Here is a 27,327-nt window from a genome sequence, read left to right on the forward strand (position 1 = left end):
TACAATTTCAATTTCAACTAGAAATCCTTTCTAGAATGGCACGTGGGGGTAAAGTTCAAGGTCCAGGCTGGATTAAATGGGCGTAGACGTTTCGACCCGTCTTGTGGCCGTGAGGGCGATTAAATCCTCAGCCTTGCGGATCTTCATCAGGACAGGGTGGGGCAACCTGAAAGGAGTATGGGCCCGAGGTCAGGTCGTTGCACTGAAGGTAATGTTATAGTTAAATTATATGTTGGGTAAAATATCTCACCCATCGTTAATAGTTGTCTATTGTTCAGTAGTAGGGGCTAAAGTCCGTAGTTCCATTAAATGCGGCCAGGGACGCTGGTGGGTGTGCTTGAACACAATATTCTTGAAAAGGAGTATAATTAAGGTAAAATTAGTAACAAGCCCCATAAAACTGCTGGGTCCCAGGTTAGTGATGATCATATATTAGGAAAACCTCTTTACCTTAAGGGTAGAAATTAGGATATGTATCCAGTGACGTCAAGCTACTTCAATCAAGGATTAGGTCCACATGAATTGGAGATTCAATACCAACTAAAAGGATCAAAAGATTATGATCAAAGACAAGGATTTGGAACGTACTTAGCATCTAACATCACCACAAATTATTATTATTAAGGGCCTCTGAAAGGAGCGTCCATCGCACGCCGTGTATGACTACATACTGGGAGGCGGTCGGCACGTGGGCGTATTAAGCGGATGAATCTTAACCTTATGAGTAGGATATAGATCGTGTATCAAGTGTGGTCAATATGCTAGAATAATAGATTACAAGGATTCAATACCAACTGAGGTGATCAATTTAGAACGTGCTTAGCGTCTACCAACACTCCAAGGGTTATTTACCTGGAAAGCGTTCTAAGTACGCAACCGTCTCGCGCCGTGTCTGACTGCATACTGGGCAGCGGTCGGTGTACAGACATATTAAACGGCATTGAAACTCTCATTGCCGGACATGCGCGGTACAAAATACTCACAGTTCGGCTCTAGTCTTGTGCGAAAAAGGTTTAAAACCACACTTGACATTTCCAATTGCTTTTACAGCCATAACCTGTCCTCTATTAGCAGTCAGTGGACAGCGTTTACTTCAGGCGGCAAACAAAAACAGTTTAAAAGACTAGCCATGGGCTATAAAACCAGCCCTGGTGTTTTTGCCGCACGTGTAGTCTTTCTTTTAGAGAGCATAGATCCAGATGCGTACTCGTATGTCGATGATATCTATCTCACAGACGACGAGTTGTGGCCGCATCTGTGTCGCGTTGATCGCATTATTGTCATGTTCGCAGACTTCGGTTACAAATTCAATTTTGCGAAGTCTCACATTGCAGAGTATACAGTGTTGTTCTTGAGCTACAAACTCAACAATGAAGGTCGAGGATTGGCACCGCACTTTCTAGAGAAGTGTGCTTGCCTGCATGCTCCTACAACACTTAAGAAATTACAGTCTTTGCTGGGCTTTCTGAATTTCGGTCGTACGTACATTCCTGATTATGCCCAGCGTATCAAGCCGCTTTATGCTTTGGTACAACCTACTTTTTCCAAATTGTGCTGGCTGCCGGAGCATTCAGCTATTTTGCAATTACTGCAAGCTGATCTTCTTGCTTCAAAATACTTACTGACACGTGATAACCGCACTAACCTGGTAATAAGAATTGTGCCAGGCGCAGTGGGTTTCACGTACTTAACGTTCAATGAGGGCGACACCGTCCCCATTGCCTACAAATCACACCTGTACACTTCGACTGAACTGCGTTTTTCCTCTGTCGAGAAAGTTCTTTGATGCCTCATTACAGACTCAGGAGTACTTGCAGTATGAATTCGTTCATCCGGCTCCTCTGTCTTTGCGCCCGATCGAAGATTACCATTGTGTCATTTACACTGACGGTTCTGCGCAACCGGTGACTGGATCGAAGCATGCCTATTCAGCGGCCTGCGCAATTGTGGTGGGTACTTTCGTAAATGGTGAATTCCAATCGGATGTCGTGCATACACAGTCATTGGGTGATTGTACCGCACAGTTGGCGGAGCTTCGTGCTCTGGTGCTTGCACTAGAGTTTGCTGAACCTCGGGTCACTACTCTTATAGTAAGTGACTCGTTTTATTGTGTTCAATCTTACAACGACAATCTATATTTTTGGTCTCAAAATGAATATCGTGATTCCAAAGGTAGCACAATTAAGCATAAAATGCTTTAGGTTTGAGTGGCAGAACTTAAAGAACATCTGCCTCTCGTGAATGTTATTCACACTCTCGGTCACCAACGAGTTGGTGTCCACGCTGTCGGCAACAGCTTAGCTGACGGGGCAGCAAAAACAGCAGTGGCGACATATCTAGTAGCAGCAGTTACAAGATCCAAAAGTAAGATTGATGATGACATTTTGGCAGCTATTGCTGCTACAGAAACAGGAAGTAATTACCCGAGAGGTTTCCCTTCTCATTACCATTATCAATTAAGTCCTGATAAAGTCCCATTAGTGAGAATTAACGACGTTGGTGACAGATTGATTCCCAACGCGGACTGCAGACCATCGTTGATAACAGCAGCTCACGAAGGTCTGGCCTCTGCCCACGCCGGCGTTGCAGCTACTGCTTCTCTGTTACAACAATGTTACTGGTGGTGCAGTTTATATAAACAAGCTCGCGCTTATGTTCTTGATTGTGACATTTGCCAGCAGATTAAACCTTCAACTGCTGCGCGCCCACCACAAACTCAGTTGTACATATCTGATAAACCACTAGGGTGTGTTTATCTAGATCAGTGCGGTCCTTTTACTTCTGATACTGCGTACAAGTACATCTTGGTTGCAGTGGATTCGTGCACACGTTTTCTGTGGGTATGGCCACAAAGGAGTGCTGATGCACGTACTGTCATCAGGGATTTGCGTGTCTTTGTGGGAAGTTTTGTGTGTGGTACCTTTCATTCTGATCAGGGCCCTGCGTTCGCCTCTAAGGCGTACAAAGAAGCCATGAGAAATTTGGGAGTCCAAGTCAAATTTTCATCTCCCTACCGACCTGAGGGTAATAGTGTGGTGGAGCGAATGAACCGTGACTTAAAGCAATCTTTGATAGCTAGGGTTTTAGGCACTGGCCTGAACTGGCTAGCCCATCTGTATAACGTCCAACGTGCACTTAATAATCTCCCTAGAAGGTCTCTGGGTGGGCGGATCCCATACATGATGTTCTTTGGCATACGAATGTTTGTCCCGGACCTTGATAGTCTAGACATGGCGGCGTCAGCCTTTGACGTAGATGATCACTGTGCTGTATTGCAGACTCTACAAGAAGCCAGAGACAGTCTCATGAAGGAACACGTGCCCTCCACATCTGACGCTGCGCTTCAGATTCTGGTAGTCGGCTGGCTACCTCGAGTTGGTGATCTGGTCCGTGAGAAGGTGGAGAACAAGAAGGAGTTCGGCCCCTCTTATCGTGCACCGGTTCCAGTGCTTGGCGTGCAGGGTACACGAACAGTCATTTTACCTCCACTTCCTGGTCGCAAGGATAACAGGTGCATCTCTATTGACAATGTCAAGCTACAGCGAATGGCTTATTCTTCTTAGTATGACTCCAGCGGTTTCTTGCCCTGCGATGCTGAGAAACTCTGTTTTGGCTCCAGCTTCTACCACCTTGTCTGATGTTGCCATGGAGACTCATACAGTTAATGGTCCTTTGTTGCTACCACCGGCTGAGTATGCTTATCCTGCAGATGTACCATTGCCTGTTTTACAATCCACCGCAGTTAACCAGTCACGCTTCTCCTTTGATACTAACTCAATGACTTCCAATGCCCCATCAAAAATTTCTATTTTTGCTGTCTGGTTTAAAAGACATTTTTGAATTCCCCCTTGGACTTACATTTGGCTGGTGCTCGTATGTATTTTTTTGTTCATGTCCATTGGATTAGTCGTGGTATTTTTTCGTCTTGTGAATGGACACTATCTAAAAGAAAGATCTACAATTAGACTAATTGATGGAATTTTGGCCCCCCACTCCTCATCACACATCATGAAAAGGGACCAGACTTTTGTGAATATTACTGCCTGGCTTGTGTTAGATAGGATTGCGTGGGATGCTGTTAAATTTCAAATTCATGGTCCCACTGAAGTTATCAATGTACCAGATGTATTTCGTGTTTCTATGGGTGATGTAGTTAAGCAAAGCATCCGCTCAGATGATTGGGATGTTCAAGCCATAGAAGCACTGTTTTCTGATTTGAAATATTATGCTGCATTTGATGCTGAGGATTTGTATTTAGATACTGCTAATTATGATGAGCAGTTTTGCTATCAACAGTATGGCAATCATTTCCTTCATAAAGCCAATACGTTTAGAAATGTTGTAAATTACACACAATGGGAACATTGTCCAGCGCCAAGGCTGGGCAGCTCCACCACATTAGTGAACAAATTCACATGTTTTTCTGATTTCAGTGTTTCAAATCCTGCCTCCTTTTATTTTAAAGTGGCTGCTGAGTCTGCCTCGAAAGTTAGGCTGACACACACAAAATTGTTATATTCCAAATCCTTTATGGATGATTTGGCAATCAGAGGTTATGATCTGTGAAAAGCTACTATTGATCTTAAATCGATTTGGGGTTCTAAACCGTGGCAGGTACAAGGAACAGAAGCTTTGCATCGTGCCTGCCTCATCCCGAACCACATGTTGTTTTTGAATTCAACGATTTTTGAGACCACCTGCTTTGGATTGGCTACTTCTAAAAAATAAAATTCTCCCTCTACTCCGGATCTGGGTGCTTATCCTAATTGGGATAATCATACAGATCTGTCCCTTGATGCGTTGCAGTCGTACGTTTCTAACACATCCTTCGATATTTCCAAATTAAATCCGGAAGGATGGTTAATATGGCAAACGAGCTCAGATTCCTGTCAACATCAGTTTCTGGATTTAAATCTGGGGTATACGCAGGTTCGTGTGGACCCCCGTTTTGAATCATCTCATACTGTAACTACCTACTCTGTAGGGAAGTTATGCCAATCTTGTCAGGACTGACCAGTGTAAGGCACCCATTCACCTAAAGTTCCTCCCAGTTGTTAGCAAGATCCATGGTATTCGCAATAGCAATCCAGTAAAGTACCTCCCAAACCGCTGGTCATCCCATTTATTTAAGGGAAGACAAATTCCCACACAGCGGAATTTCAAGATGGCCTCAGGCGCTGAGTTGCAGGGTTTCCGGTCTAGTCTTTGCCCCAGTGAGCCGGCGCAGCTGTGCTCGCTATCACGCGTGCGGCAAACTGCGCACTTCAACTGAAGCGTTTCAGAAAACGGTCGCTATTCTTTCACGCGGCGTTTTCAAGTCCTTGGAGGTTTCCTGAGAGGGAGTTTTCCCAGAGTATTTGCAGTAAGTCTTCTTCCGCGGCTGCGTGAGTAAGTCTTACCCTTTGAGAACTAACGACATTTTCCTTAATTTGACTTAAGGTTCTTTTGAGGGAACTTCAGTCAGCATAAGAGGTAGCTGACTTCCTGATTTGAGACAAGTATTCAGTAGAAGGATTACAAGAACTCTCGCCAGTATTATGTACTTTTAGTCATTGGCAAGCCTTGTGACATCGTTCCTGAGTCTGAGAATCTGATAATGCGAATTAAAGAACTTCCTTAGGGCTAACCTATTCTACACCATAGCCTTAAGGATATTCAACTAAGAGACAATATTTGAAGAAGAGAATACAGACAAGACCTACAAGAGTTGTAGTTGTATATATATATATATATATATAGGATTACCTACCATCAATAGTCAAGACCTCTTCCTCCACAAAAGAACTTGTTGCTTCATTGTCGAGAAGACCTTCAACTGCTGAAAAAAAAAAAGACAATAAGAGAATTGATTAAAAGACTGCCTATGGTGATTGTCAGGTAAAGAAGGAAAGGAATGTAGAAAGATTTAAACCATTAGATCGACCAGAGAATTTAATCTAATCTTGTGTTGCTTATCTGTTTAGTATAATTCCACCTAGAGAAGCACAGAGTAGACAAGACCATATAGGCAGCAAATCTACAAGAGAACAGCTAGCCATCTATTAGGACAGGTAAAAATCATTTTGGGTCTTTCTTTTCTTAATTATTAGAAATGTCAAGTATAGATGTTTATGAAGTTTATTTTGCAGGAAGGCTACACAAGAATAGCAGCAGACCTGTCCAGGAGAAGAAGAAGTGGCATTTCTCTTTTCTTCCCAATTCCCTTTCCCCCCTCTAGTTGCCTGGGTATATACTGCTCAGGTAACGGAGTAGGGGAATCGCGGAATTCACATCGGCTCCTGCGGAGGACTAAGTTCTGGGACAGGTACTTGACAGATTGAAGTGCCATTTCCAAAATAATTCCGCCTGAGCAGAATGGCTGAGGGATTAGATGTTAAGGCCCTAGCGACAGTGTTAGATGGGATTCAAACACAATTAAGTGAAGCCATGTTAGAGAATAAATCTCTTAGAGAGGAAGTGAGGAAGTCCAGTCAGGAAACTCTGTTTATACGACAAAGGGTGGAAGAGTTATCAGTTAGTTCAGCTTCTGGATCGAAGGAAAACAAGCCCCAGACCTTTGCACCAGCTCCCACAGCAGCAGAATTAACCACACAGGTCATACATGCCATTTCTCCCACCATTCCCCTGGCAGCCCCAGAAAGGTTTAGTGGGGACCCCCATAAGGCACAAATTTTCCTTACACAATGCTCCTTACACTTCCTTTGTAGACCCATTATATTTAAGGAAGAGCAGTCAAAGGTGGCGTTCATGTTGTCCTGGTGATGCAGCTGCTTGGTCGATGCCTCTAGTAAATAACAATGACCCAATTCTGTATAATTTTTTATTTTTTTTTGAAAAACCTTTATTCTTCAAAAACAGGAACACAGCTATTCAGCCGACAACCCGGAGGTTCGGCAGCTTCAGGAGAGCAGAACAAAGAAGCGTCCACAGTGCATAAAAGGAGAAGCAAAAAGGTTCTATTTTACATAAACATAAACACACACCAAACCCAAGCAAGGCGAAAAACACTGAATACCACTGGTGATTGCCCCTCAGGGGAGACCGGACCCCCCTCGTCTATCAGTCACAGTGCTGTGATAAGAGGAAAAAGGGGGAAAAGCAGAGGCCCAAGAAGTCAATTAACCATCAGATATATATACAGAGCTGGAAAGAATGCTAAGGAGAGAGCTGTTCCTCGGGGGGATCCAGATCAGGGGCAAGACATATGCCCCCCTATATTGGTTCCACCGCCCCCAAATGGCATGCCACTTCCGAGGGCGCCCTCTAGCGCAGTATACCGTCTTTTCCCTGAGCATACTCCAGTCCATGTTTTCCTTCCACGCGGTCAATGTGGGGGGTCCCGCAGATCCCCACAGGCGCGCGATGTCTCGCTTAGCCACCATGTTACCCAGAGTCACCCACAGGATCTGTGCCTCATCGTGATCAGTAGGCCCCCAAACATTCAGGAGACAACACCGCGCCTCCGGCTGCATAGCAATGCCCGTCACCTCCCCCATTACCGCATAGACTCTCCTCCAAAATTCCATGATGACGCCACATTCCCAAATGATATGCATGAAGGTACCCACCATACCACAGCCCCTCCTACATAAGCCCTCCTCAGAAAATCCCATATGAACCAGCCTTGGCCCCGTAACATAGACTCTGTGGAGTATTTTGAGCTGCACCAGCCTCAGACGCGATGGGATCGCGACCTCCTTAGGAGAGGAAACCGCAGACTGCCAGTCCTCGTCATCCAGCTCAAGTCCGTCCCTAGTCCACTGGTCCCGCAGCCCCAATAGCAGGTCCGCCCGAACATTGATCAGTTTCTTATAGATGAGAGAGATCGTACTCTCTGGCATATGGCCATCGAGGATCCGGTCCTCCAATGGAGAGGACTCAGGCACCTTCTCACCTTCTACGAGGACTGACCGCAGGGCATGACGCACCTGAACATAGCGGAAGAACTCGGATTTCCCCAACTCATACTCCTTCTGCAGCTCTTCAAAGGACTTCACCCTCCCCTTATTCAGCAAATCTCCAACCCTGGAGATACCGATCAGGTCCCATTTCTCAAAACCTTTCGTATGCCAAAGCTTCCCCAATTTTCCGATTCAAACAACGGGGTAGCAAGGGTGAGCCTATCCTTCCAGCCCAGCGAGTCAGTCGCCAACTTCCACACCCGCACCGCCACCCCAGTGGGCCCTGTGAGGGACGAGTCCAGCGACCGCGAGTACAACGCTCTGTGATAATTACCGCCGCGCAACAACCATCGGTCCATGGCGTAGCCGGGGCTTAGAGCCGGACCATAGAAACCATGATTAATCGCGCTCAACTGGGTGGCCCAGTAATAGCGTCGAATGTCCGGAAGTGCAATACCCCCATCGTACCACGGAAGCGTCAACTTAGCAATCGCTATGCGCGGCCGCCCATCCCACAGCAACGATCGTTGGAGGCTTTCGACCTCCCGAAAGTAACTGGCCGGTACCCAATCAAGAGTATTCTGCAAGGCGTAGAGGAACCGGGGAAGAGACATCATTTTGAACAAGGCAGCGCGCCCGACGAGGGAGAGCGGCATCCTCCGCCAGCCCGCAACATCCCGCCGCAAACGCACCAGGGGAGGGAGCAGGTTCCGCTCATACCGCAAAGTGGAATCAGTGGAGATAAAAATCCCCAGGTACACGAAGCCCTGCTGGGCGATCTGGATCGAACAAGTTCGCGGGACAGGCGGAACATCGCCGCTCAAAACATACAGTTATGATTTACTCCAATTGATGACGAGACTAAGCCTGGGCGAAGCACTACGCTACGCTCGCGTAGTTTGCAAAGTTCGCGCTACTTCGCACTACGCGAACTGCACGTAGCACAGTGCGAACATGCGTAGCGTAGTGTTGCGTAGTGCTGCGGTCATTTTTTGCTTGCTCGCGGTCCTCAACGTCAAGTTGGCGACCGCGAGCAAGCAAAATGACATCCCGGCGAGACATTTTCCTTGTTTGCGATCAGCAGCTTCAAGTTGGCGATCGCGAGCATGGAAAATAAACCTCCCGGCGAGATTCCCAATGCGAGGAGGTCAGGTTTCTCATTGCGAGTGGTCGCGTATGCTCGCGACCGCTCGCGATGAGAAACTACCAGTTCACCTTGAGAAAGCTGAAGCTCGAGTAAAAATCTACTCGAGCAGCAGAAAACTACAGCTTGCACTGTGCAAGATGCCATTTTCAATGATTGCACAGTGCCGGTTGCTTGTCCGCACTGTGCAATCATTGAAAACGACATCTGGCACAGTGCGAACAAGGTACTACGCAGTTCGCGAAGTGCTACGCGTAGCTCGCGTAGTGCGAACTTCACTTTGCGTAGCTTCGCGAAGTGCTACTTCGCGAACTACGCCCAGGCCTAGACGAGACCCGAGTTCCTACCAAAAGATGTCAGAACGTCACAAACCACTAGAAGCGAGTTCTTAGGCGAGGCGAGATATAACAGGATGTCATCGGCATAGAGCGAAATACGGTCCTCGTGGTTGGGCGACCATCTAAGTCCACGTATATCCGGGTGCCAGCGTATCCACGCCGCCAGCGGCTCGAGGGCGAGGGCGAACAACAAAGGCGACAGGGGGCAACCCTGCCGGGTGCCCCTCCCAAGCTGGAACGGAGTCGACGCCCGCCCGTTTACCACAACACTCGCAAGGGGAGCCTCATAAAGCAACCTCACCCAGCTCACAAAACCAGGGCCAAAGCCGAACTTGGCAAGCACAGCCCACAGAAATGCCCATTCCACCGTATCAAAAGCCATTGTGGCATCAAGAGACGCCACAATAGCTGGTTCTCGCAGCGTGCTCGCCCTGGCAATCACTCCATGAAGACGCCTAAGGTTTAACGCAGTGTTACGGTGCGGGATAAAACCCGATTGATCCGGGTGAATCAAGTCTCCAAGCACCCTGACCAAGCGGCCCGCCAGAATTTTAGCCAGAATTTTCGGCTCAGCATTAAGGAGTGATATTGGCCGATAGGAGGCACATTTGTCCCGGGGTTTACCATCCTTATGTATCACAACAATCGTCGCCAGTCGCTGGTCCAACTGGAGGGACCCACTCCCCCACGCCTCCACGAACATGGCGCGCAGGTGAGGGGCAACCCTATCCGGGAACAGCTTATACAAATCAATCGACAAACCATTAGGGCCTGAGGCCTTGCCCGAGTTCAGCGCGCGGATAGCACCCGCCACCTCATCAACCGTTATATCTCCATCGAGGTCATCTCTATCTACATCAGAAAGGCAGGGCAGAGCGATGTCACGCAGGAGGTCACGCGAATCCTCAGTCGGCCTATCCGAAACTGAGGCGTAAACCATACGGAAATAATCCAAAAAACACTGTACTATACCCTCAGGATCAACAACCACCTCTCCCCCTTCTCTCGTCAGCTCAGGCACCACTCTATTAACACGTTCTTTTTTGTCCAGCCAAGCTAGGAGTTTCCCGGCCTTATCGCCAACATCGTACAAGCGACCCTGCTGTTCCCTACTGAGGGTCTTGGCGGCATTCGTCACCAGGTCCTTATATTCCGCTTGCTTCAAGCTCAGATCATGCAGTGAGGCCGCTGTAACCTCCCCCTCCAGGGCCACCTCTAAAGCCGCGATCTCATCCTCAACCTGCATAACCTCGCCATCTCTCCGTCGCTTGGCGGCCACCACCAAGGAGAGGGCCTCTCCTCTCAACACTGTCTTAAATGCTTCCCACAACGACACGGCCGAGTCAACGGAACCCTGATTGTCCTTAAAATAATGATCAACTGTCTTCAACAGCGCACTGCGCATCTTGGGATCACGAAAGTACCAGGGGTTAACAGGAGCAACCCTGCCCCCTCCCTCGCGGCCGACATCCAGCCGGACCCATACTGGCGAATGATCAGATATGCCCCGCGCCATATGCCTAGCCTCAGATACCAATGAGGCGTGCGCAGCCAGAGTGAGCAGGTAATCAATCCGAGAGAGACTACCATGCGCCCCGGAGTGAAAGGTATATTGGCTCTGTGTGGGGTGCCGGAGCCTCCAGCAGTCTACCAAGCCGAGTGTGTCTATAAAGTCTGGAAGCCACTTCTGAGCCCCCCCGGTGTCCCTGGGCGGGTACCTATCCAGCAACCTAGAGCCGACAGCATTAAAATCTCCCTCCACCACTAGCATACCCTCCGGGAGGTCCAACAGGGCCCTGCCCAGATCTGCAAACGTGGAGGCCTGCAGGGCAGGAAGGACATAAACCGAAACCAAAACCAACGTTCTTCCCTCCCACCTCCCCGCCACCGCCACAAACCTCCCCCTATCATCAACAATGGTGGAGTCCACCTCGAAAGGTAGTGAAGCTCTAACAAGGATGCCCACACCCCTGGAGCCGGAGGAGAATCCCGAGTGAGCTATGAATTTGTAACCTTTTCTATTGAGAGCATAACAAGTATTACCTATAAGGTGTGTCTCCTGCAGTAGGGCCACATCCGGCAAAGACCGTTTCAAGAACTGTAAGACTATCCCCCGCTTAATACGATCTCCCAAGCCATTAACATTCCAGCTAATAACATTTAAGCCCCTACCCCCCATCCCCACACACAAAAAGGCCCACCCCACACCCGAAGAGCCACCAGTGAACAGCCCTGACAACCATTACTACGCCTTGCAAAAACAAACCCCCCAACAACAACCCCAAAATCCCAATTCTCCCCCCCACCCTGCACCCCTGCTGCAGCTTACAAAGCCCCCCCAACTTGCAGTGTGCCTGTCGCCCTACCAGAACCCAAAACTACAAAAAGTACCCTGAGGGAGGAAAGAGCTCCCATCTTCCTCCCGCAACCCTCCGTATTTACTGCAATCAGCTCAAGCCATTGTCTGGAAACAAAGCAAGTCAGTCCGGCTCCAAAGGCATCAACCCTGCCCATCCCGGCCACCCTCCACGTCTGTGGCAGCATCCTCTCCAGTCCATCGTCGGGGCAAAGCGTCCAGCCATTCTCCGGCCATAGCAGGCGACTCAAAGAAGAAAGTTCGGTCCTCATACACCACACGTAATCTGGCAGGGAAAAGCATGGCATATTTCAGGTCCCTCTCCCGCAGACGTCTCTTCACCCCCAGGAAACTCTGCCTTTGCTTTTGCACCAGCTGGGTGAAGTCAGGATAGAAGCTCACTGATGCGTTCTGAAAAGGGACCGGGCCCGTCACCCGCGATGCTTGCAGGATAGCGTCCCGATCTCGGAAGTGAAAGAGCCGGGCGACAATCGGTCTTGGAGGGGCTCCCGCCCTGGGCCTCCCGCCAGGAACTCTGTGAGCCCGCTCGACTGCAAAAAACTTCCCAAGGCCCTTAGGCTTCAGATGGTTAAGCACCAAGTCCTCCACGAGCAGATCTGCGGAGATCTCGTCCGAGGATTCCGGGACCCCAATGATGCGCACGTTGTTGCGCCTGGCCCGGCCCTCAAAGTCCTCAAGCCTACGGGCGGAGAGGTCGTTCACGGCCCGCAGCTTACGAACTTCGGGCTGAAGTTCAGAGACATCATCAGCGAGGCCTGTGGTCTTGAGGTCAAGGGTTTTAACCCGCTCGTTAGTTTTGCCCAAATCCGCGCGGATCAGGTTGACATCCACCAAGATGGTATCCACTTTGTGCGCCAGGGCATCGAACTGTCTCCCAATCGAGGCCTGCATCCCCTCGAGCGCACCCATGACATCCTGCAACGAGAGCTCCGAGGTCGGGGATGAGGCAGTCTTCTGTACGTCCAGCGACTGGCCCGATCCACCAGGCGATCCCTTCTGCTGGGCATAGCGATCCATATTATTGGATTGAATATAGGCTCCCCGCCTGGTAGCCTTGGGTTTCAGCCTATCCCCCTCTGCTTTACCCGACATGTCTGGCACCGAGCAATCCGGTGCAAAAAGACGACCCTCTCTCAGTCAGAGGGAACAGGAGAAGCCAGATCTGCAATAACCAGTCAGAGTAGGGCGCAGGGCGTCCAGGGGATAGTAAGCATCAGAAGGCACTCCCGGGCCAAGGCAAACAAAGGGCGAGAAAGCGAAAGTGAAAGTACGACGTGCTCCGTCCGCCAGTTCACACCTCGCCAGGCCGCTGTTGTTCAATTAGAGGCCGGGCATCCTGCCAACGCCAGCCCCTGGCATCCCTCGGAGATAGGCCTCAATCTTCCGCCGTGCACAACTCCGGTTCCCGGTGGGCGATCCGGACCCGGGCAGCATCAATCGCCTCAGCAATGAGTCATCTGCAAGATGCCGTGCATATAAAACAGGATTTAAGACAGGATAATCGACGGAGGGCGCGTGGGTCCCGGGAGCTCAAAGCTCACGCGGCCATCTTGGTCAAGCGCTAGGCTCCTCCCCCCCCCAATTCTGTATAATTTTGATGAGTTTAAAAGAGAATTTTTGCGGATATTCGACAGAAGAACTGTTTCTCAATCAACGGATAATGAACTGTTGGATTTAAAACAAGGAAATAGAGATTTGGTCGCTTACCTGGCGCAATTTAATAAATTAATTGTAGAGACCAATTGGCCAGAAGCTAAAAGAGCCTCTATTTTTTATCGGGGCCTCAAGGATGAGATAAAGGATGGGTTGGCACAGATTCCAAAGAGACCAACTGACGTTTCAGAGTTAATTGATCTAGTCTTGCAGATTGATCAGCGCCAGTGTGAGAGAAAGAGTGAGCGTCGGAAGGAAGTCAAGTATTTTCCCCCACGTTTCGATCGAATCAAATTTGAAAACTCCAAGACCAAAGAAAATCTTTCCGAAGAGGAACCAATGCAGATTAGCTCAGTGCGTGGGCCTTTATCAAAGGAGGAAAGAGAGAGAAGACGATTGGGCAAGTTGTGCATGTACTGTGGAGATTCCGGACATTTTTTGAAAGAATGTTCCAAGAAACCTAAGAATAATGCGTCAGTAAAAGACAGGCTCCACCAGTAAGAGGAGTTGCTCTGGTGGAAGCGAAAGAAAAGTCGACTCCTGATTCTCAATTGGTGGCGAACACATTGCAATCTTCTACTCCCCATTTAATTGTTGCAGGCACAATGGAGTTTGGTGGAACCAGGTTGGAGGAAATCTCAGTAATGATAGACTCTGGAGCAACGGGCAATTTTTGTGACATTGGTTTTGCAAAGAGGTTGGGAATAGCTTTTGTTAAGAAAGAAAGACCTGAAGCAGTTCGTGCAGTTGACGGAACCAATTTATCCTCTGGTCCTATCGTACATGATACGGAGGAGATTAGGTTAACGGGGCCTTGTCGACATGTGAGCCTTTTGAGATTTAGTCTCATTGATGCCCCCCAATTCCAACTCATTCTAGGGTTACTGTGGCTGACTGAACATAATCCTAGGATTGATTGGGCCAAGAGAACCATTGAGATGGATTCAGAGTATTGCAAGAGTCATTGTCACAATTTGAGAACTGGATCTTCATCTTCTTCCTCGCCGCAGTATTTGGCCAGTCAAGCCAAAATGATTTGTGTGATGGAAACGCAGGAGATTCCAGAGGAATACGCAGATTTGGGAGCGGTGTTTGATGAAGGAGAGGCCAATAAATTGCCTCCGCATCGAGATTACGACTGTAAGATTGATTTGGAGCCAGGGGCTTCGTTACCATGCAGTCGTATTTAAGCTCTCTCAGAAAAGGAGAATCAGCATCTCAAGGAATATCTAGAATTGTATTTGGCAAATGGTTTTATTCGTCCTTCTCAGTCCCCAGTTTCTTCTCCACTCTTTTTTATTCCAAAGAAAGACGGAAGTCTGAAAACATGCATAGACTATCGAGCATTAAACTCTGTAACTAAGAAGAATAGATATCCACTGCCATTAAGTTCAGAATTATTGGATCAGGTAAAAGGAGCATGTATATACACAAAACTAGATTTAAGGGGGGCTTATCATCTCGTACGAATGGCGGATGGAGATGAGTGGAAGACCGCATTCCGTATGAGATTGGGCCTTTTTGAATATCAGGTCATGCCCTTTGGTTTATGCAATGCTCCTGCTGCCTTCCAGCATTTTGTGAATGATGTCCTGAGAGAGTATTTGGATCGTTTTGCCGTTGTCTATATTGATGACATTCTAATTTTTTCGGAAAATATGGAAGAACACATCCAACATGTGAGAGTCATTTTGAAGACACTTTTGGAACACCAACTTTTTGTAAAATTGGAGAAATGTGTGTTTAATTCCAGCCAAGTAGAATTTTGGGGTTTTGTACTTTCCCCGGATGGAGTAGCTATGGACGAAACCAAGGTTAAGACAATTTACGAATGGCCATCTCCTCGAAATGTGAAACAGGTGCAGAGTTTTATTGGTTTTGCCAATTTCTACCGACGATTCATCGAAAACTTCTCAGAGAAGGTATCCCCGCTAACTCGTCTGCTCAAGAAAGGGGCTAAGTTTGAGTGGACCGCTGAAACTGAAGAAGTTTTTAGTGGATTAAAGAGGGTTTTTACCTCAGCGCCAGTGCTTCTGCATCCTAATCCTGAGGAGCCTTTCTTTGTCGAAGCCGATGCTTCCAATTTGGCTATCGGGGGAATTTTATCTCAGAGAGACAGATCCACGGGTCAGCTTCATCCGGTTGCTTATCGGTCTCGAAAGCTGACTCCTGCTGAGTTGAATTACTCCATTGCCGATAAGGAGTTATTGGCAGTCAAGGATGCTTTTCAGGAGTGGAGGCATTATCTGTTGGGTGCTCGCCATGTAGTCACTGTGTTCACTGACCATCGGAACCTCCAGTTTTTGAAATCTGCTCGCACATTGACTCCCAGACAGTTGCGTTGGTCGTTATTTTTTGCTGAATACAACTTTGTGCTGACTTACAAGGCTGGTTCCACCAATGGCAAGGCAGATGCATTGTCGCGTTTGGATACAGGAGAAGAATTTCCGATCTTGGCTAAAGAATTGATAATCCCAGAAGAAAAGATAATTGGAGTAATTCTGTTTCCAGAGTTTGAAGAGCAGTTAAAGCGAGCTCTTACTTCTTTGAATATGGCAGATTGGGTGAAACAGGACGAACATAGGGAGATTAAAGATGGCCGACCTTATTTTAAGGGGAAACTTTTTATTCCCGATGTTGAGCTTCAAGCAATGGTGGTTCGTCATTGTCATGATGAATTGTTGGCCGGACACAAGGGAGTGAAGAAGACATTGGAATTAGTTCAACGTGAATTTTGGTGGCCTTCCATGGAAGCTCAGGTGGGACAATATGTCGCCTCATGTGAACAGTGTTTGAAAGGAAAATCGGTTAGAAGGGCTCCTCAAGGTTTATTGCTACCAGTGCCCCCGGCCCCTTATCCGTGGCACACAGTCTCCATGGATTTCATAGTAGAATTACCCTCTAGTCAGGGTTTTTCTGTCATCTGGGTGGTGGTGGACCATTTCACAAAGATGAGTCATTTCATTCCTTTAAAATCAATCCCAAACGCGACCAATTTAGCGGCTCTGTTCACACCACATGTAGTTAGACCACACGGTATTCCCAGGGTGGCAATTTCTGACCGGGGTCCCCAGTTTATCTCACATTTTTGGAGATCATTTTTAAAAAGACTGGACATTGACTCTCGTTTGTCTTCCAGTTTCTATCCTGAGACTGATGGCCAAACGGAAAGGGTCAATCAGGAACTGGAGCAGTATTTGTGATCGTTCTTGATGGATCATGAAGGGGAGTGGCCCGATATCATTTGGGCAGCAGAGTTTGCTTATAATAATGCCAAGCATGCATCTACGGGTTACACTCCTTTTTAAAGGAGTATAATAGATTAAGAAGAAGCTATGCTCCTCATTTAGGTCAGTATCCTGTGTTTGAAAAACGTGTTGTTTGTTGGAAAAGGAGATTTGAGAATATTTGTAATGAGGATGTACAGAAGAGAAAACAAAAAGACAGTGATGTGACTGCAAGCAAAAAGAAAAAGGACAGTGTGGAATAGGTTGTTGTTTGTCATTTTGAAAATAGCTCTGGTGTCAACTGCTACGCAAATGTAGTGCTGAATGTTGTATTTTATCTTGAATTTTTGCAAGAGTAGATAATAGTAAATCAGGGAAAAAGATTCTGTTCTTTGCTGAGTCTCCTTTATGAGAAGCTGAGTAATGATAAAAATAAAATAGAAAGTGCTTCTGATGTTAGAAATCTTTTAGATGTATGTTCTGGATGTACACAGTTTACACAAAATGTCCAGCAAGATGCACAGGAATTCTTAATGTATATGCTGATGGTACTGGAAGATGAAGGGGTAGAAGTAGAAAATGTATTTGGTGTCTCTTATAAATGGGAACATTGTTGTGAAAACTGTATGAACACATGCAGCACTAATGTTGATTCTGAAAGGTTCATATATTTACCATTACCAGAAAGTAAATCAGTGACTTTTAGTAAATTAGTTAAAGATCCTAATCACAACATGGAATGTTCTGAATGTAAATCTGAAATGTTGTCAACGTTATTTTTAAAGAAATATGGACAGTATGTAATTTTAATGGTACAACGTTGTAGAGCTAATGGAACAAAATTGGAAACTTTACTAAAGAAGTTTGTTGGTAATCAATTATCTATATCTGGAAAAACTTTTGTAGCAGTTGGAATAATTTTTCATGACTGTCCTTCTATAACTTCTGGTCATTACACAGTTTATCTTAAATGTGAAAAAGGATGGACACTGTGTAATGATTCTCAATTGATTTTCAAGCAACGTTTGCCTTATGATTTACCCAATTGTTACTTACTTTTTCTGAAACCCAAATTTTAAATACTAAATTCAGCATCTGAAGAAAGCATTATTTAAATTTTAAAGGATTAAAATTGAATATTTCACTCAAAAAGGATTTTAAACTTACCATTTGGCCTCAAGGAAAGGTAAAACAAACAATTGTGGACTTCTTTGACAGATATTATTTTGGCATATGTTCTTTTGCAACAAGGTTTACAGACGTTATTTCTTGAAAATTAATATTGTACTTAAAAGGTATTTTTAATATATATGTGACATTTCTATCAAGGTATGTTTTAGTGAGGATACTTTTGGGGCTTTTTTAAACAATCTTTCAGATTGTTTTTTTTTTTGCCCGCTGTTAAATGATGAATACAATTGATTTCACTATTTTCAGTGAAAATCAAAACATTCTGAAAACAGCAAAAAAAGGGCAAAAAATTGCTTTGCTAAATATGACAAAACATGTACTGTTTAATAAAATGTATTGTTGAATATTAATACTTTTTTCTTTTTTTCAGAACTAGAAAGAAAATTTAGAAAATGTAATTCAGTTTCCTTGCAATTAAATAAAAACATTTATTTCTAAATAAGTTACTTTGATGGTCAGGTAAGTTTCAAATATCTGTATTTCTCACTCCTTTCGTTTCATGCTTCCTTTTCTTCACCTCTCCTCACTCTGCTTTTCTCATTTCTCTTCTCTCTCTCTCTTCCTGCTTTACTACTCTTTCGTAACTCCCTCACTCCTTCTCTACTACTCCCCTACCTTTACTACCTCCATCACTAATTTTTCATCCATGTTTCTTTCTCTGTATCCATATGTCTTAGTCTTTTTAACTGCCTTACTCCTTCTCAGTTGTTTGCTCTCTGTCTCTGTATTTGTCACTCAAAAGAGCCCTTGAGTTAATGTAGGGACAGAGGAAGAGAAAAACGAAAAAAAAATAACAAAACTTTGGCCTAGTGCAAGAGTGCTGCTCAAATTTTCTCTGAATGAGATCAACACTGCTCTCACCCATAGTAATAAGAGTACCACAATCCATGCACCGTGTAGACATCCTCTCAAAACAAGGACGAATATCCAGAGGTGTGGAAGAAGGTGAAGGCACCATCGCTGAAGAAGTGCTCGGCTGAGCTGCTGAAGATGTGCTCGGCTGAGCTGCTGCAGATGTCGTCGGCTGAGCAGGTGGAGGGTTTGCCCCAGAAGCTTGACAAAAAGTCACAGGATGCATTTTCTCAAGGTGCCTCAACATTTAGTGAATACTAAAAGAGTACTTCTTATTAGCATTCCCACGTGATAAGGTCCGCTGACAAAGTATGCAGGTGACTTTTGGTGCATTCACCTTCTTTTGTCCATCAGGAAAAGTGAAAAACTGCCATATAAAGGAGTCTTTCTGCTTCCTCTGCCTCTGTCTCTCAAGAGTGTCCTGTTCACTCTCAGAAGATGGCTGGTGCTCTGCCATTGTCTCACAAAAACAGAGTAGCTCCTTCTCCAAGGGAATCAGAACTAACAATGAGGGGAGTGGGTGTGGTTTTGGAAGAATCTGGAACTGAAAGTACTTTGAACCAATGAAAAGTGATGTTTCTTGATCACATGACTTGCCATGAGGGGATTGGATGTGGTGCTGAAACAATCTGAAACTGAAAGTAATGAAAACCAATTAAAAGTGTTATTTTATTAATCACATAACTCGAGGTGCACGCACGGAGCACGCTCAGAGCGCGCACGGTGCAATTACGCATGCGCGAACGTGTACGCGCGCATGCGCATAAGTATTATGCGCGTACGTAGCGCGCATACGCAGCACGTGCGCATGCGCGAACGTCAGCGCGTGTACGTAGCGCGTATGCGCGAGTGTAGCGCGCGGAGCACGTACAAGGCACGCAAGTGTACGTGGAGAACGTACGCATGCACACACCACGTACGTACGCATGCGTACTGGGTGCGCACTGCGAGCGCGTACTAAAACGTACGTATGCGTACGTAGATAACGTACGCATGTCTACACAAAAAATGTACGCATGCATACTAGGTGCGCGCTGCGAGCGCACACTAAAACGTATGTATGCGTACGTAGATAACGTACGCATGCGTACATGAAAAACGTACGCATGCGTACTAGGTGCGCGCTCTGTGCGAGCACCCTAAAATGTATAGAAAAAAAAATGAATTAAAGTGTACATAAGTTAATAGAAGATATTAACTATGCTGTTCAACTTTATCCAAATTCAAAGTAAAAAAAAAATGAGCCACACCAAATTAAAGGATAAAGATAATCTATAAATCTATACATAGGTACATTTTTGTAAAAGAAATATATAAAAAATATATTACAAAATTCTAAAATTAGCATTTAAAAAACCTTTGAAATTCACTGAAAAAACCATAGGTTTCACACACGTTATAGTTAGGAATTAGCATTTAAAAAACCTTGCAAATTCACTGAAAAAACCATAGGTTTCACACATGTTATAGTTAGCTGGCCATTTCACTTGTAAAAAACCAATGAAATTCCACCGTTATAGTTAGTTCACCTAACTACAACTCGCGCTCCCGAAATCCACTGCTGATGACGTCACATATTTCATCACTCATGACATGGTCAGTGACATCACTGATGACATCACTGATGACATCTCAAATGACATCACTGATGACATCACTGATTATGTCATATATGTGATAAAATAGTACATCTTCTCCCACCCTAAAATAAATTTAGAAACACCAACTCAAACTTTCAGACGGGCAATTTGAAAACCATAGATACTCCAATACCAATAACTACATACCTACACATTGACTCTTAGATCTACATGCACCTCAATTCACTCACCTGTACAGTCACTTATACTTACAGTCACTCCGTTGAAGACTATCATATGCATTTATAAACATATATAGACACTCACACACTACCAATCAAGCATTTAGGTAATGACACACCTAGTCAGTTGTGCAAATAAATAAGCACAGTCAAATTAACTCACCTATACAGTTAAACACACTCAAGATTACTTACTTATAAAAATAAAAAAACATTTTGACACTCTTACACAATTTCTAGTACAAGCACACACTCATTCATACAGCCAGTGACACACTCTCAGATATAGATACTTATATACTCTTACACACATATGCACTGTGTTTCATATATGTACTTACTGTCATATCTACAACTAAGATGCACATTCAATCCCTAACACACCCATACATACACTCACTCAACCATACAGTCCGTCACAGTTGCACTCTTAAAACCATGCACCCATAGGATCACCCACTCATATATCTATGCACAGAGTCACACACACCTCCCCCACTCATACTCTCAGGCACCCATACAGATACTCAGATAACAAATACATAACCCATATAAATACTCATATAGCTATTCACAAAACCATGCAGCCACTTATATACCAACACACAGACACATACAGACATTCAAACAGTTCAGTCACTACTCTGCAGTAATATACATTTAATGACTTACATATAGACTCAGTTACACACCCAGAAAATCATCCATTCACAAACTTGTACATCCACTCATTCTTCAACATACCTTTCCCTATATATATTAAACATATAAAAAATGTTCAGAAACACACAGTCAATCGATAATGTCATCAGTGATGTCATTTGAGATGTCATCAGTGATGTCATCAGTGATGTCACTGACCATGTCATGAGTGATGTAATATGTGACGTCATCAGCAGTGGATTTCGGGCGCGCGAGTTATAGTTAGGTGAACTAACTATAACGGTGGAATTTAATTGGTTTTTTACGAGTGAAATGGCCAGCTAACTATAACACGTGTGAAACCTATGGTTTTTTCAGTGAATTTGCAAGGTTTTTTAAATGCTAATTCCTAACTATAACGTGTGTGAAACCTATGGTTTTTTCAGTGAATATATATATGTATATAAATAAATAAAATGTAATACTGAAGATCAGATTTTATAAAAAAATTCTACAACATTATACTAATTCATCCAGAACAGCTTTTAGCGCTTTGTATGCTTCCTTGTGGTGTTTTTGCATTTCACACATTTATTCTAAAGCCGTGTCCTCTGGTGAATTTGCCACATAACGAGTGAATCGTCACTGATAATAATAAGCAAGTATTGTTAAAAGGGAACGGAAGCCTTTCATAGAAAGATTTGCATCGGTTTGGGGAACTCTAGCTCAAGAAATTGTAGAATGAAATTTCAAATTAGGCATTTTTTTCCAAACTGGTTGTTCTGGAGGAGAATCTAGGGAAGGTTTAATCCTTTAGCATCTTCAGCAGAAACTTCAACAGAAGCAAACCACATATTATTTGATGACAATATTCATTGCGCTAAGTCCTTCATCATATTCCTATTTATGTGACCGACCCACTCACAGGAAAACACTCATTTTCATCGCTGAGGTGAGCATATAAGGGCAATTCTCAAACAGAAAGTCCTAAAAATACTTACAAAACAGCAAAACATCAATATAACCTTAACCATGGGGTGAGAGGGCATAAACTGTGATGAAAAAGGTGAGTAATTAATTAATAAAAATGATGGTAAGTAATCGAACACTACCACTTAATCTCTCTTCCAGATCAGTCTTTATCAATGTGGATAGCTGCATTTAATGTTTCTCATAGTCAAGCCAGAAACATGGATGTTTATTCTTTATGCTGTAAGAGTTCATGAATGAGACATGCATCCAGTGGCTATCAATGAAACAATTGTCTTGCCATAGCCCATTATTGAGAAATCTAAACACTGATGGATGGAATGCTTGAACTCGTATCAGACACAGGTAATCACTCTGGGTTCAATTCAAGTCCATCGTTATTGGCCCACTGTGAGACTCCAGGTATAGACAAACTTTCAGTAAATTAGCCTTAGTCATGTTCCAATAGGGACAGGCCAGACATAACTGCTAGGCCACATCTCCTCTGAATGGGAACAAAAGCAATCTCTGAACAGTTTCAGCCTTGCTACGCCTCACACATAGGGTGCAGCTTGAGGCCTGTGGAACAGAGAGCATGAGACATACGCCTGGGCATACTGGTTGCACACAGAGCATATTACTGAAAATTCAACTGCATCTGATTGGCTGTTGAAGTGCCAGGGGATTAGCAAAGAGTGGAAAATACGGGCAGTAAGTAGGACTTGAAGAGTCTCTTTTGTTTATCTGCCAAGTCATGACCCCTGATCTCAGGAGTATATAGGGAAGTGACAGAAATATCGGCCTAGGAAAGGAGGTTAGGGATTCCAACAAGCCTGGGGATGAGAAGTAGCCGGGGAGTAGAGAGCATGCAACTCATCTACCACTCCTAACCCCTAACGACCCTAAAATGGGGCCTAAAGAGACATCAGTCTCATAATGATAGAATCCAGCAGAGGACTAACAGTGAAGGAAGGATGTACCTGATGCCCAGCCCCAAAGAGCAAAACATATAAAGAACTATGTCATTGAAGTTAATCAACCGGAACCATGCCATCATGATGACAATCAGTGATGTTTAGCACTAGCTCCTGTCAAGTGCACAAAGAAATGACAACTCAACAAAATGCATTTGACTCAATATGCAACAGTCAGTACATGCAAGGTGAAATAAAGGTTGGGGTGTCCCTAATGCAAAGCAGTATCAGCTTTCTAATCAAACAGGACTGAAGAGGAACAGATAAGGAACAGGCATGACCCACAACTTGGAAAATGCGCTTCAAGAGACAGATTCTCCCAAAGAATTCACCAGGGGAACAAAAGAGGACAACATCTACAGGTGAATGCCCTGACAGAGTCATTGCCACCTTCAACAGAACCCTGCAAAACACCTGATGAATAGAACACCAACACCATTTAAAAGTGTCCTCCTATAGCCATAGTACTCTGTCCTAAGACTAATGCTGATAAGGAGGAAATGCCATAGACAAAAAACACGGAAAGGACTGCATCCCAAAATTACTAAGATGTTCAGAAAAACAGAATAGGAATTTTTGCCATAAAGGTATTCATTGAAGATAATGCTGGGGGGGGATCACAAAGACACTATACACTGCACTTAGCAACAGCTGGCAGTATAGCATTGAAACTGATCTGAGAAAGCCAGAGCAGACACCCACAATAGGTAAGGTGCCTAAAGGAAGAAGAGAGCAACTGGAAAGTGAATTGAAGCACAGAGACACAGAATGAGTTGACCAGGATCCCTTAAGGCATGTACACTGAATTAAAACACAGAACCATCAGGACTAAATACCCACGGAACCAACTACATTAAAACTAGAGGAGCGGTAGGAGCAGGAGTCAGGGTTTCATTAGAGAGGCCTACCTCTCGTCTATGAGAAAACATAAGGTGCCACACACACCGTCATTACACTAGAAAAAAGACATATTGATGGACATTAATTGTGAATCACACTGTTACAGTGTAAAACATGATCATTCTTTACACAACACAGAAATCAAAGCTATGCAAAACTTATGATGAAACTTAGCATCTCTATTGCCAGAACCATAACAAAATGGATATTTGGTACTATGTATTTATGTTACATTTTATATGACTGAAACTTTATGACTAAATGCTTGACATCATCTGTTCTTTTTTCATTTGTCGTCCTAAGTGGGAAGGGTATGCCCAGACGTGGATCTGGTGCTTGCTAAGCCACCAGATTCAAGCTAGCCTGGCTGATGAGGGGTATTACCCCAAAACCACTCCCAGGATGCTTGTTTCTGGTCCAGGGAAGATCTGGCCTGGCAGTTCAGGCTGAAGTGTTCCCATGGAGAACAGGGACAAGACTGATTTGCATATGGCTGGGTCTAAACTTGAATGGCGTGGTGTGCAAAAAAACGGTGATTTGAACCTAGATCTGTGACGGGTGGTGAATGTTTGATTAATTCAGCAATCCGTCCGTAATCTGTTCTTTTTGCATTTCACATTATTAGAGTCTCAGACTTCCTAAAATGTCATTATTTAAATGATTTTTAGGAATAGTTTGCACGTAGGTACTTTTTTCAAATGTTGGTAGTCTGCCATAATTAGAGATGAACATTTTTCTGCACTAATCACCAACAATGTTAACAATATTTTCATATATGATATGCTCAATTTATTTAATTATGTTTGAACTTAATTGTGAGATTATTTTAGTAAATAGGAAATGCTAACTTTAAAATGCATTGAATTGCATTATTCTGTAGGCTGCATTATTTCATAGCCTGTTGTAATGTACTTTTGTTATGTTTCCTCAAATATTGCTTCTCTTTATGTAACATTCTTTAATCAATAAGACACTTTAATCAACAAGACACTTTTTGTAGATCCTCATTGTGTGTGATTTGGTGGGAACTCGGCCTCTTGACTTAAACCATGAAGAGCAACAAAGTAAATAAGCTTTGGTCAACTAACCTGTGAGGATGGAATGGGTAGTTGGTTCTCATGAACAACATGGGACAATATGCTGGAATATCAACTTTGTTCCTGGGGAAGGACGAATGGTCACATGAAGGTCAGACCATAATAGGGTGACAACTGATGTCACAAATGGATGACTTGGAGGGTAAAAAGTGACTTTCCTAGGAGGAGGGAGCAGTCTTGCGCCTTGCCTCGATGTTTCTCTAGTATCCATTGTTGATTGCCTGTCTGATTATCTTTCCATGTCCTTGCCTTTTTCCCTTTGCTGATGAACTTACCTACTGGACAATTTGGAGCTGACTCGTGAAGGACCAGACCTCAACTTTCATGATTATAGTTCCACTCCCCTTGCCAAAGCCCATGGACTTTTCCTTAGAGGACTCTAATTTGATCCCTTTGCCCTTGCTAAGAGAACTCTTTTGAACAATCCCCTTACCTTTGTTGTTGGTAGGAAATTCTATCCTTAACCATCCTCTTTATGGATTCTTTTACTTAGTCTAGATTCACTTTGACTAAATGTGTGGTTTTATACTGTGAGCTGTAAGATTCATGACTGAACTGCTTAAAATGTTACTTAAATGCATTCATTTTGGATTTTTAATGCAATAACCGAATGATCTAAAATTGTCTGAGTCTTTTATTGTGTCTTAATGTTCTTTCCACAGAAACTGTGCTTACAGGATATTGATTTGTAAATGCATGATAGGGAGAGTCATAGATTATTTTCAGAACATCGGGTTCTTTTATTCCTATTCTGTGTAGCCACAGCAGAGCTTCTGGTATGTATAATTCTGGTTGGATTGAACTTCTTTAGAAGGTTGGGTCTTCCAATTGCAAAACTCTATTTCTGGAGCATGACTCTGAGAGTAGTGTGCTTGGACCTGATCTCTAATTTGTGAGTTGAATACCAATTATTTGTCCTCATTGGGTGGCCAACAGCTCGACACCCTGATTTCTCACCCCTCACTGCGACGAAGAAAGGTCCATCGGAGGACCAATACCTCTGTGGGTGAAGTATTGAATCTGAGTGAAGTGACTAAGTCAGTCTAGTACCTGCATGATCCCAGAAACAGAAGAACTAAAGAGCTTCCTCAGCGACAACACAACACCAATGACTAAGACATACAAATGAGCTTATTCAACAGGCAAAAGATGAATAGTGACTAACTCATTCCATCAAACTATAAAGGCCTTCATTCCATTTCCTCCTGACATGGGCATACTCAATGCACATTATAGACAAGTCTTTGCCACTTTCACCCTTCAGCATGGTGTAATTCAGAGGATCTCCTTTATGACTGGGATATACATTCAGAACGCAACCACAGATCATCAGGCTAGGGCACATAACACAAGGTAAAAAAGATAAGCTCCCACCAGAGTCCAGAATACTGAAGTGTATACATAGCACCAAGATTACATATGGTGGTTTCATCTACCCCTTTATCATGGCCACATCTCTTCAGCCACTGCCACAGTGGTTTATAAATAGATACTTACAATCACCTAATCTAAGTCCCCTTGGTACAGATTTAAGAATGGGCACTTGCATGCCCTCAGCAATTCCACAGCCTGGGATGCTACCAATGCACACATTTTTTCAGTATATCTGCTTGACACCAGTTGGTCCAGAAACAAGATGGTGACTACCTGATTTTTGTCCCGTTGGACCGGCACAGGCAGCACACAGGAAAGATTGAAAGCAAAGGCACAGAACCACACCTGGTTGGTATTGATGTACTTGCCCGTAGGAAACATAGGATCCAAGATAACCTCCCGCTATCCTACCCAAAAGTTCTAGGATGCATCATGTCACAGTGAAGGCATGCGACAGCCAAGACTGCTCCAAAATATGACCAGAGCAGAGGAATGCAAGGAAGCACTCAGTCCAGTTGGAAGGTAGGAGACACAGAGGTGCTTAAATATAATGCATGACAGTTGCATGTTCCGCTGCACACAAAAGACACATTCCAAGAGGGCACCTGCTGATTAGTATTGTGATGCCCGGGCAGGATTAGTCAAAATGGACCCTGTGACAAATTAGGTTGTTGGTTGCTGGGGTGAAACCTTACTCAAGCAACAGCCACAATACTTATGATGGTGTACCACAAAAAGTCACTGAATTAACCTGTGCATCAGTAGCTCAGCACAAAAGTATCCAAGCTTAACTTAGAGGTGAGAGATAGAAGGGGGGATGACAACCCCCCTGTACATGGACCCAGTGGAGGGAAATACTCCTTCCA

Source organism: Triturus cristatus, chromosome 8, assembly GCF_964204655.1.
Source record: "Triturus cristatus chromosome 8, aTriCri1.1, whole genome shotgun sequence".
Taxonomy (NCBI): Eukaryota; Metazoa; Chordata; class Amphibia; order Caudata; family Salamandridae; genus Triturus; species Triturus cristatus.